Here is a 13,452-nt window from a genome sequence, read left to right as displayed (position 1 = left end):
CTAACGACATGGGTGAGGCCTCATTTCTTAGGAGAAGGGACTAGGAAGGTAAATGAATCAGCAGCCTGGAAACAGAACAGGGTGACCAGACAGCAACTGTGAAAAATCAGGACGGGGTCAGGAGTAATAGGAGCCTGTATAAGAAAAAGACCCAAAAATCGAGACTGTCCCTATAAAATCAGGACATCTGGTCGCCCTAAAACAGAATGGCTTTGCTAATTAGGATACATTAATGGGTCAGTAAGCTAAGAGACAGAATGTCTGTGCTAGTTAAGATAAGGGAAGACACTCAAGGAAGTATTCATGATAGACAAGATAAGCCTAGAACACAAGATGAGGTACAGAGAAAGTCCTGCATGGACAGTGCTTCTATTGGGCATGTTATAACAGGGACTGGTTCCTACAAAGTAACCAAGCGAATCCCTAAGTGTGTGATGCTATGTATATGCAATGTAGTGTGTAAATGTACATAAAAGAAGAGGTGTCCTGTGTATCTTTAGATGTATGTTATGCCTTATACCCACCCCCTACACTTGAGTCTGATCAACTCAGTGTAGCTTTGCTTTATGCCAAATAAAGATAGCTGAGTGATGAAGTCTGGATCTAACTCACTTCTTGGAAAGCTGAGTGGAAAGAGGTGTTGGCAAGAATCCCAACATGTAGGTTCCTCCTCCTACTGCCAGAAGCAGTCCCTGAAGCATCACCTCCATCTCAACTGAACACTGAGTGAGTTAAGTCTAAATTCCAGAATTTAAGTCTGTTATAAATGTTCAAAATAGTGTGCAGTGTAGTTGTAACCATGTCGGTCCCAGGATATTAGAAAGACAAGGGGGTGAGGCAGTATCTTTTACTGGACCAACTACTGCCTTACCTACCTTGTCTCTGATATCCTGGGACTGACCTGGCTACAACTACACTGCATACCACAATACAGAAGTTGGGTCAATAAAAGATATTACCTCACCTTGTCTCATTAAAAATAGTAATTAGACAAAATGAAGAATAAAGACCCACAGTCATAAGTATCTCCAGGCAGGTGATATGTGTACTCCTGGCACCTCAGAAGCAGCCACCTCCATGTGGAAAAGATTTGTGATCTGGGGCAATTTGGTTCTTCACATGTCCTGCCAAAAGCTGTTCATACCTTTTTGACCCAAGTCTACTAAAGATTAACTTCATCCACTTGTAAATTGACAGAGATTTCAGCCAATCATGAACTAATCAAAAATAGGTGAGTGCCTCATCAACCCCTTGTTATGAACTTCACAATCTATTCCTCCCCCCCGCCCNNNTGCCCCCACACACACCTTTTTTGTTGTGGTATAGTAAAGTGGCTCTGACATAAGCTCCTTTAGAATCGTTCAATTCCTGTTAGTTTAAGTTTCTTGGAAGGTCATTCTCTTGGCGGCAGTGACTTCAGCTCCTCATAGAGGTCATTTTTCTCTTGCAATTAATTTTTCTGTTTTCTTTGAAGTATATTTTTAATTCTTGCACTGATCTTATTAAATGTGCTACTTAGGGAGTTGGTCTTCCCTCACGGGGTGAAGAAACCCCAATTGCAGCACATTCGTTAGCAGGGAGTGTTGCTTGTGACAGTCAGGAAGGGTCCTGACTTGTGTGCTTCTCCTATTATTGCTACTCTCAAGGTTCAAAAACATGAAGATCTTGGAGAGTTCTGCCAGTCTTGTATTAAGAAGCTAGCACACTGGAGAGAGCGTCTCCAGCAAAACTCAGTGTTAAAGAGCAAGGAGATATTTTCAGGGAAGCAGAATTACAAGGCAAGTACTTTCCCCTTTCTCACATAGATTAATGAATAGTTGGTTAGGTGCATTATGAGCAACAGTGCACTTATCTCTGCTAGATTTAGGGGAAGAGACTAGACAGACTACTGGCTTGAGCTGGTGTGTGAATCTTGTTTTTAGCAAAAACGCCTAGGAAAAGAGGAACTTTAACCCTGATTTAGGTGTGCACAAAGAGCTAGGTATTCAAAACAATAGACTTCTCCATCCCAATACTACATAGGAGGAAAAAAATGAAGTTGGATGACAAAATGTACAACAATGCTTAAGCTTCTCAACTCCTCCTAGTTTACTGGTCTTTTTTCAGACTATGCTATTCAGGGCAGGGACCAAGATACATCCAGTCTGCAAGATGTGTCAGGTGTAGGCTTCAACCCTGCTCTTGCTTTTGAATGTAGTATTGTAAGAAAAATGGCTTTTGAAACTGAACACCTTGGATCCTGCCCAGAGCCAGGACCCTATACACATTGCTGAATTCATTCTCAAACTTCATAGCGTGATATGATTATCATGGGACAGGACAACAACTGACTTTACATTTGTGTGTTCACAGCACTAGAGAAAACTGTTGGTACTTCATAAATCACTTGAAAGAACACAGATATTCTCTAGAGAACACAGATATTCTCTAGTAACAGCCCATTCCCATTGAGAGCATACCAACAACATTTTTAATGGACCTCTAAGTTGTTTCGCTTCAGTGAAACACACTGTGTGATTGGGAGAAAATAATGGCTTTAGCTGATCCATTGGATCACTTATGCTGAAGGAAAAAAGTGCACATTCCTAGAATTATGCTCTGGCAACATGGGAAAAATTGATTCTAAAAATTTTAGAGCTATTGAACTTTCTTGTACAGTTTGCCTTATAATATTATCTATCTCTACTCTCCTTCACTGTCTTCATAATGAATACAATTTTAGAATCCAGCTTTGGAACAGTACCAAAAAAAATATGATACCTCCTTTTCTTATATTCATATTGGTGGACTTTCTACTGTAAATACAGTACACTAAAATAATTGGTTTTAAATAACTCTCTTATTCTCCACCATTTTTCAAGCTTGTATGGCTAACCTGCCAGGAGAGAGGATGTCACCACTATAGAATAAGCTCAATAATTCAAATAAGGTATCTTATTAAATATTCAGGATTGTTAAAGTATGTTTTCTATGCAGTCAGACCCTTCATAATAACTCCCAAGCCAGTCTAGATTTAAAAAACCCACAAAACTTCTAAATCACTTATGGAAATATTGTCAGATAAAATTGCCATTCTCAAGTCTTATGAAAACCTGCATCATAATGCATGTAACATACTCTTGCATCAGAGTTTGACTCAACATGGAGGGAGGATACCACTCACCTTGCTAAATACAAATGAAGTTGATTATATCTACTAAAATTGCTCAATATTAGCAAGGGATGCAAAGTGGTTACAACTGTGCGGTAAGAAGTAGAGGAGTCATATATATATATAATTGAGATTTGCTGGAATTTGATGAGATCAGTCAACATGAGATGTAGCAGAGAAGGGATTTGCAGCTAGTGGTAGACAATAACAGTTTTATTTAGCTTTTGAAAGGACTGTGCCTGAGGGCTTCTGATCAGTCCAGGTCCACAGTATCTTGTTTATCTCCTGCTTTTCCATAGCTTTGAGTACAATTATCAATAGTACTGTAACTCCTCACTTAAAGTCGTAGTTATGTTCCTGAAAAATGCTACTTTAAGTGAAATGATGTTAAGCAAATCCAATTTCCCCATAAGAATCAATGTAAATTGGAGGAGAGGGGGAGTTAGGTTCCAGGGAATTTTTTTTCTCCAGAAAAAGCCTTGAAGCCTTAAGTGTCTGGGTGAGGGGCATCTCAGAGACCGCAGTATGATGTGTAAGGGTTTTCGCCCCAAGATCCTTAAGGACAGAGAGCAGCACCTCCGAGTTCTTCTTATGGAGGCAGCTCTTCGGCCCCCCAGTTCGAGCATGCTGTGCCTGACCCGGCCTCGAGCACATGCATACACACACACACACACACAGTATAAGTTTTAAACAAACAATCTAATACTTTACACAGCAATGATGATTATGAAGCTTGGTTGAGGTGGTGGAGTTAGAGGGTGAGAGATTTCCCAGGGAATGCCTTACTGCTAAATGATGAACTAGCACTTGGCTGAGCCCTCAAGGATTAACACATTGTTCTTAATGTAGCATCACACTCTACAAGGCAGGAGGGAGGAGACACAGCATGGTAGAGACACACTCTACAAGGAATGGAGGGAGGAGACACAGCATGGCAGAGAGAAACAGAGATACAAACCATGTGTATATGTGTGTGTGTGAGAGAGAGAGAGACATACACCATGTGTGAGATATACACCCATTGTCCCTTTAAGTTCACTGACCCCACTGTAAGTACATTGCCATTTTAAGTAGATCAGCAAGTTGAGAGCAGCTGCAATCAGCAAGCTCCGACCTGAGCCCTGTCATGTCCCTGCCCCTGCTCTGTTGAGATGGATTACAGGAGCAGGGGGCAGGAGCAGAGGGAAGGGATGCCCTGACATTAGCACCTCTTTTTCCCCCTCCCCCTGAACAGCAAGCAGGAGGCTCCCAGGAGCACCTCCAAGGCAGAGGGCAGGAGCAGCACACGGAAGTAGGGAAAGGGACAACTGAACTGCTGGCAATTGATAGTCTGCTGGGCAGCTGCTGCACAGGGAACTTAGGGGAGTGGGGAACTGATGGGGGGGTTGCAGGTCCACCCTGGTTCCATGACCCTACTAGCTCGCGCCAACGGGCTGCTCTTCCTGCAAGCAGTGGATAAAGCAGGTGGCTGCCAAACAACGTTATAAGGGAGCATTGCGCAACTTTAAACGAGCATGTTCTCTAATTGATCAGCAACGTAACAATGAAACGTTAACCGGGACAATGTTCAGTGAGGAGTTACTGTACAAAGTAATACAATAATGAGTGCAAAACTCAGAGTTAAAGAGCAAATGTAACTCAGATGGCACCCTATTGGGCTGCTTCTTGTGCGACCATCTCACAAGTAGCCAGAGGAGAAAGTGGGTCGGTATGGTGTACTGGTAAGAAATGGATGCCAGTACTGGCCCATACACAGTTGGTACCAGCCTGTATACCCCCAGGGCCACCTACGGGGCCCGGGGCTCCTGGCCATCACCACTACTGCAGTAGCAGCCAGAGCCCTGGGCAGCCCGGGCTGGGCAACACGGAAGGGTGGGCTGGCAGAGACTGAACCCCAGCCCCTCCCCTTCCTCCTGAGGCCCTGCTCCTTCCAGGATCCCAGAGCTGGGCCCCTGTACTAGTAAGTCTTTTATGTTACTTTCGCCCCTGCAAGTAGCAGAGTGGCTGCTTCCGGTTGGGAGGTGAAAGGATCTCTTCCTGTGTCTGAACCTCAGAGTCTAAACTGTTGCACCTCTTGTTACATTCCCTGGTGGCTGGAAAAACAGAGCCCAGGAATGTGATGTACTAAGTCCTGGATCAAGATAATGTTCGACACACTAACCTGAATCTGGGCTGTAGAAAAAGTTTCTCTGAATAGGAAGTAACCATATTTACATAGATTCAGATTTGATCACCAAATTACCTGCTAATGAAAATCTTGTGTGCCTCCTTTGGGCTGATTTAATTGCTTCTTTCAAAGCTCACAGCAAATATGGGGAGACCAATTTCTTCTTCGAGAGATGTCCCTGTGGGTGCTCCACTCCAGGTGTTGGTGCGCCTTCCCAGGGACGCATCAACACCTGGAGTGGAGCACCCACAGTGTTGAGGCCACTAAGTGTCACTAAGCATTATTCTAAGTAATTTTAAAAGGTAAAGGCTATAAGAATATGGAGTTTTCCCTTAGGCCTCTCATGAGCAAGAGTCCGTCCATGTTAAACTCTAATTGACCTAGCAGAATTGACCTACGCAGAGTCTAATAATAACAAAAGGCCAGCATTGTCTCGCAGCATTACAATCGTGTTGTATAGGCTGCTGACAGAAGCAATACTCCGTATGCGTTCCGATGCCCTCAGAAATAATGAAGCGTGCATACCCCTTTGTATATGGTACAGTATGACAGGTAGAAGGGGAGATAATAGGTGTACACAAATGACATAAAGGTCGTAATTTCAAAAAAACCAAATGGGCTCAGCTTTAATCCAACTGTTCAATGTGAACTCTAACAAGGGGGAAGAGGGTGGGGAAACGGGGGCTTGCTTTGTACAGCGAGAAAAGTTCTCATGGATATAAAGGAACAGAACTGTTGTGTTTTAGGTGGTGCTGGATTTGAGGCATGTCAAGTCTCCCAGCACCACTTTGAGATCTCAAATAAACCTTGCTGTTTTCTCCCACTCGGTGTGTTTATTGGAGCTGAAGCACTCCGGGCAACGGACTACTACCACTGTTGTTGTTTGCCTCAGCAGTTTATCTGCCCACAACAACAGGACACTCATCTTAAAGAACATCAGCTACTGCACAGGGTGAGTAACCTCCTCATCTAGCTTTCTTCCTCCCCAACTCATAGTCAATGAATAGTCAAGAAAGAGACTGAGTCCCTGTGGGGAAATCTTAAAACAAGTGTATGGTAATTTCTCTGTTTCTATTTAGAAAAACAGACGTGACAAGTTGTGCTGGGTGGGGATTCTTTTGTATTAATGAGGAGTTTCAGATACTAGCTTTGGTTGTTGAAGCCTTGAACCACTGCCCATGAGTACTATGCAATGTGTGCTAGAAATCATCAAGAAATATACTGCTTGTTACGTTAGCATTGTCTTCTGTGCTATCTGCTCCTTGAATGCTGGGCGTCCGTTGGGATTCATCTGGGGCCTGGCCATGAAATACAGTCTGAAGCTACTGTAGACATGTCTAACAGAACATCTTTTTGAAAATGAGTGCCAACTAGTGGCATGTTTTTCCCCGCAACCTCAAATACATAGAGACTCAGATGTGTAAAGACTGGAATGGACCTCAGTAGATCATCTAGTCCAGTCCCCTGCACTCAAGGCAGGACTAAGTAATAACTAGACCATTCCTGACAGGTGTTTGTCTAACCCAGAGATTGGCAAATGTTTTGGCCTGAGGGCCACATTTGGGAATAGAAATTGTGTGGTGGGCCATGATTGCTCATAAAATTGGGGTTGGGATGTGGGCGAGGGTGAGGGCTCTGGCTGGGAGTGCAGACTCTGGGAAGGGACTGGGGATGAGGTGCTTGGGGTGCAGGAGGGTGTTCCAGGCTGGGACTGATGGGTTCAGAGGGCGTGAGGGGGGGGAATCAGGGATGAGGTGCAGGAAGGGTGTAGGCTCTGTCTGGGAGGGCGGGCTCTGGGATGCAGGAGGGTGCTTCAGGCTAGGATCGAGGGGTTCAGAGGGCGGGAGAGGGATCAGGTCTGGGGCAGGGGATTGGGGTGTGGGAAGAGGTTTAGGTGTGCAGGCTCTGGCGGCGCTTACTTCAAGCAGCTCCCAGAATTAGCTACATATTCCTTCTCCGGCTTCTATGTGGAGCTGTGGCTAGGCAGCTCTGCACACTGCCCCATCTGCATGTGCCAGCCCTGCAGCTCCCAGTGCCCATGGTTCTTGGCCAATGGGAGCTGCGGGGGCGGCACTTGAGGCAGGTGCAGCATAAAGAGTGGAGCCCCCTGGCTGCCTCTATGTGTTAGATCCACAGGGGGGCCAACCTGCTGCTTCCAGGAGCCACGTGGAGTGTCCCCAACCCTGCTCCCCAGCTGGTATTCCAGAGTGGGAGCTCAAGGGCCGGATTAAAACGGCCCACTAGCCAGATCCAGCCCACAGGCCTTAGTTTGCCCACCCCTGGTCTAGCCTCTTCTTAAAAACCTCCAATGCCAGACATCCTACAACTACCTTAGGCAATTTGTTCCAGTGCTTAACCACTCTAACAATCACAAAGTTTTTCCTAATATACAACCTAAACCTCCCTTGCTGCAATTTAAGTCCATTGCTTCTTGTCCTATCCTCAGAGGTAAATGAGAATAATTTTTCACTCTTATTCTTGTAACAACCTTTTATGTTCTTAGAAACTATTATCGTGCCCCTCTTCCCCCTCCGCCCGCGTCTTCTCTTCTCCAGACTATACAAACCCATTTTTTCCCCCAATCTTTCTTCATAGGGCATGTTTTCTAGACCTTTAATAATTTTTGTTGTTCTCCTCTGGACTTTCTCCAATTTGTCCACATCTTTCCTGAAATTTGGTGCCCCAAACTGAATATAATGTGACAGTTGAGGCCTTATCAGCACAGAGTTGAGGAATTACTCTTGCTGTCTTGCTTACAACATTCCTGCTGATATATGTCTGAATGATGTTTGCTTTTTTAGCAAGTGTTACTCTTTTGATTCATATTTAGCTTGCGATACACTATAACCCCCAGATCCTTTTCTGCAGTACTCCTCCCTAGGCAGTCATTTCCCATTTTGTATGTGTGCAACTGATTGTTCCTTCCTGTCATGGTACAATTCCCCACTCTGAACCTTAGCGTCCAACAGATGGGGTACCAGCATGAATTCCTCTAAGCTCAATTACCAGCTTAGTACTTGTAGCGCTGCCACCAACCAGGAATTAGGAATTACAGTGTCTGGTACATTCTGGTTCCCCAAAAACCTGCCCCAGGAACCTCAAAGACCCAGACCCTTTTGGACCCTTAACACAAGGGAAAAGTAACCCTTTCCCCAACGTTGCTCTCTCCAGCTTCACCCTCTGGTTACCCTGGAAGAATCACTGCCTGATCAACCCTGATCACAAAACAAGAGGAAAATTCACCTTCCACCTCCTTCTCTCCCCTCTCAGACTCTCCCGAGAAGAAAGTAACCCTGACACAGAGAGAAATTATGCCTCTCACCTCCCCCTTCCTCCTTTCTCCCCAACGCAATTCCTGGCCTGATCCAGACCCAGTCCCATGGGTCTTCACGCCAGAATAAAAAAAACAATCAGGTCTCTTAAACAAGAAACTTTTAATTAAAGAGAGAAAAAAATTATCTTTGTAAAATTAAAATGGAATAGGTACATGGGTCTTTCAGCTATAGACACTGGGGAATACCCTCAACCTAAGTATACAAGTACAAATACAATCTTTTCAGCAAAAACCAATTTGAACTCCTTTCAGCCAATTACACATTTGAAACTCCTTCCAGCCAAATGCACATTTGCAAATAAAGAAAACAAACATAAGCCTAACTCGCTTTAGCTATCTAGTACTCACTATTTTGAACTTAGAAGAGCCTTGTATCAGGGAGATTGGAGAGAAACCTGGTTGCATGTCTGGTCACTCTGAGCCCAGAGTGAACAACAACCAAAAGTAACAGCACACACAGAACTTCCCTCCCTCAAGATTTGAGTATCCTTCCCCTGATTGGTCCCTGGTCAGGTGACAGCCGCGTTACTGAATTGTTAACCTTTACTAGTCAAAAGAGTATAAAGTACTTCTGTTCTATTAACTCTCCTATCTGTTTATGACACTTCCTAAGTGGGATATTTGTATTTGCCCATATTGAATTCCATCTTTTTTTTTAGAGCCATTTCTCCAGTTTCTGTCCAGAGCCATTTTTATTTAATCCTACTACCAAACCCCTCCCAGCTTGGTATTCATCTCAACAATAAGCATACTCTCTATTCCACTATCTAAAACATTTTATGAAGATATGGACCAAGAACTGGACCCAGGACCAATGCCGGGGACTCTACTCGATATGCCTTTTCACGCATGACTGTGAAAACACTGATAACTATCTCTCTGGGAATGGTTTTCCAACCATTTATGCACCCACTGATAGTAGCTCCATTTAGGCTATGTTTCCCTAGTGTGTTTATGAAAAGGTCATGCGAGACAGTACAAAAAGCCTTACTGAAGTCAAGATATACGACATCTACTGCTCCCCAAGATGCCCCATCCACTAGACTTGTACCCTGTCCAAGAAGCTGTTGGGTTGGTTTGACATGGTTTGTTCTGACAATTATTCATATTGACTGTTATTATCGCCTTATATGTTCTAGGGAACCTAGTTATTGCTCAAGTTGAAATTGCTTTGATTCAACATGTCCACAATTTTTTGAGAAGTTCATCTGCTTCAGAGATAAAATGTGGTAGTTATTAGTGTATTTGATGTGCTGAATTCCAATATGCAATTAACAACGTCGATTGGCTACTGTTTCTAAGCATATATTCAGTTTTTACATTTTTTTATTGTTCTGATGTCATATTTGTATAGATTAGTAGGAGTTTAATCACTAAATTGTAAGCCGTAGGTCTTTCTAATCGTGTTTTATGGTTGCTCTTACATGTATTATTTCACCTGTCTGTTTATGTAAACACTTTAAAAATCAGCAAAAAGGGTTATCTAAATATATAATTTATTTATGAAAAAAAGGCAATAAAACTATTATGTACATAGATTTTAGTCCTATTCAGTGTACTACTCGGCGCTTCTTGCTGTCCTCTATGTTTTTTGCTCTAATGGCTTGTCTCTTGTATTTCATTTAAATGGCCAGATCTTACGTTCGATCCACTGGCTCCCAGCAAATAGTCTGCAATCATGATGGGCTCCATTTGCCCTGATACGTTTCTCCATTGTTGTCAATGTCCTGGTGAAATGCTCGCTTGCTGGTTCGCTCACAATGCCTCCGCAGTTCGGGCCTTGAAAAAATGTGCGATGATGTAGTGGCAAAAATATGGTTATCTATTAGTTGACGTGGCTCGCAAACCAAGCTTTTGTATGCCTGAGTAGGTTTTCCAACAACAACCTGTAGTGTTGTCTTGCTCTTCGTTGTTTTATGACCGAAAATTATTGCCACTACACTGTGGAAGGTCTTTCACATGCTCGTACTTCCTCTCCTTGCCATATGTGTCAGGCTATTAGGTCATATGCATCATATCTCGAAGAAGTTCACAAATCTGAGGACAGCAAAGGGACTACCTTCCTTTATCTTAGCTTCACTATAATTTGGAAATTTCCAAGCTGGATATGGCGACGTACTTCAAGAAGCTGGCTTGTACACTGTTTTGTCAATGGCCTTGACAAAGTTCTTATAGACCCAGCTTGATGTGTTAAGGGTTTGGTAACAAATCTTCTTGACTCAATCAAGTTGTAGGATGTCTGCAACACTTTTCCTCCCAGGCTTCCAATGATGTCGGAGTGGCCTCAATCTTTCTTGATGTAGTGGGAATCTCTTCACGGATATCCTATTTCGCAGAGAAGGAAAACAGCAGTACTTTGTGTATCCAGTCTGCAGACCAAGCAAGAGAGCTACAACTTCAAATCGCCACAAGCTGCCACTGATGTTGCTTATAGTTTATTGCACCTCTCAGAAAAGTGTGTATTATTTGGTTGTCACTAGTTTCCCATTCATATGGACTGCATGACCAACTGGAATGCATGTGCAAAACATTGCATTACTGCCACGCATAACAGCTTTAGAGTACTCGTCTGTCGATGATAGACTCAATGAACAGTCTCCACTCATCTGTGGATCACAAAACCTGTGTGAACGCGATGCTATCGAGGAAGCTGCCATTCACACCTATCGATTGTTGTTTGCAGCCCGCTACGGAAGCCATCAAGCTCTTCGATGATGAAGGTGGACAAGATCCTTTTGTACTGTCACGGAATATGGAAACCCTAACATCATTGCAGGAGATTCCACTGCTGTAGTCTGGAGCCCACAGACTCAGTATAGAGCACATATCAACAATTATTAAACATCATTTTTCATTTCTCAGTGACCAGAATTAGTAAAGTTTGAACTACGTTTAATTTCAGAAGCATTTTGGCTGAGTAGAGCCAGTTGTTATTTGTACCATTATCTTTTGGTCCCGGTAAGTTAAGTAACTGACTGGCCTCTATAATCCCCAGGTTTGTTCCTAAATATCCCCTTTTATAGCATGGGCACCATGTTTGCCTCTCTTTCAGTCCTCTGGAGTCTCTCTAGTCTTCCATGAGTTTTCAAGGTATTAATCGATTAATGGCTAGATAGCTCGCTTGTGTATTCTAGGGTTGTCAGAATCAATTTTTATTTTTTGAATTGATCTTAAGGAATTATTATGTTTATTTTTAAGCGTTTTTTTTTTATCTTTAAATTGTTCACTCAGATAGCTACAAATTTAGGGCTTTAAAGGTATTTGGGAAATTTATTGTTAGAAGGGTCAGAGCGTAGGGGAGTGTCAGACAATTCTGTTAATAGACAGGAGTAGTAACATGATGTAGGCAGTATAATTAAAAACAAACAAAAAAGAAGATATTTATTCAGACCAACTCATACAGTCAGAATTGTTGTGAACCTCTTTTGCCAGAAGATGCTTGTGATGTTGTGAAGACCAAGACTATAACAGGGTTCAAAAAAGAACTAGATAAATTCTTGGAGGATAGGTCCATCAATGGCTATTAGGCAGGATGGGCAGGGATGATGTCCCTAGCCCCTGTTTGCCAGAAGTTGGGAATGGGCGACAGGGATAGATCACTTGATGATTACCTGTTCTGTTCATTCCCTTTGGTGTACTGGCATTGACCATCGTCAGAAGACAAGATACCAGTCTGACCCAGTATGGCCATTCTTATGTTTCTATGAGATTCAAAAAGTTATAGCTCTATAGCCTTTAAAACATATGTCAAAATATATGCAGTAAATATCCTTAAATCAAACTCTAATATGTTTTCAAATAGCATTTTTCTTACTTTGGCTATCTGTACATTTCTGTTGTTATCAATGGAAATATTTTGTGTCAGTTTGTGTGTGTACTGACATTTGCCAATAAAAATCTAATCCTTCCACGCCTATATATAATCCTTTTCATCCCTGTCTAACAACACTAATTTCATTTTCATGGTGATCCTTCACCCTTATTCAATTACGCTCTTCATATTACTCGCTTTCTCTTGAATGTATGCATTTTAAATAAACCATCTCAGAACTAGTGTACTACATATTGAACTGGAAATGTTTACCACCTTTTGGATTTGGATGCTACTGAAGGAGAATTTATTCTTTTTCTTTGAGTAATGTCCCTATGGATGTTCCACTGTAGGTGTGGTAGCTCCACCTGTGTCTGGGTTCGGAGATCTTCATCAGCAGTGCCTGTTGGATCGCACATACGCACCTCCCAGTCTCATGCCATGAGCGGGACGTAAATATAGCACTGTGCGGTCCGACCACCCTCCCGGTTTCTTCTCTATTGCCTTTGGTCTGGGATGGAATCTGCAGCAGAGCCTGTTTCTCCTTTTGACCTGTCAGATAGTGCCTTACCTGTTAGTTTTAGTGTAGTTTAATAGTTACTTCTTCCTTGCTTGTCCTATCCCTGAATAAAAAATTTGTTTTTCTGTTTCCATTAGTTTACAGCTTAGGTTTTTGTTTTCCCACTTCCTGCCTTTCCTGACCAGGAAGCTTTTCCCCTCACCTTTATGCCCGGATTGCCTGGGTTTAAGAGGAGCATTTCCTGCCAGGATGTCTTTCTGGTAATTGATGGTCACCTACAATGCATTCTCTGCCTAGGAGAGGGACACCTCCTGCAAAAGTGTACTCATTGCCACAATCTGACTCCCAGGGCCAGAAAAGACCGGGACATTTGGCTATGACTTCTTTGCATGGAGAAATCACTCTGTGCAGTATTGGACCCTATCATAAGCCTAACTCCCAAATCTGGACCTTAGCGTCCAAAAATCTG

This window comes from Chelonoidis abingdonii, chromosome 1, assembly GCF_003597395.2.
Source record: "Chelonoidis abingdonii isolate Lonesome George chromosome 1, CheloAbing_2.0, whole genome shotgun sequence".
Taxonomy (NCBI): domain Eukaryota; kingdom Metazoa; phylum Chordata; order Testudines; family Testudinidae; genus Chelonoidis; species Chelonoidis abingdonii.
Note: the sequence above shows the minus strand (reverse complement) of the source record.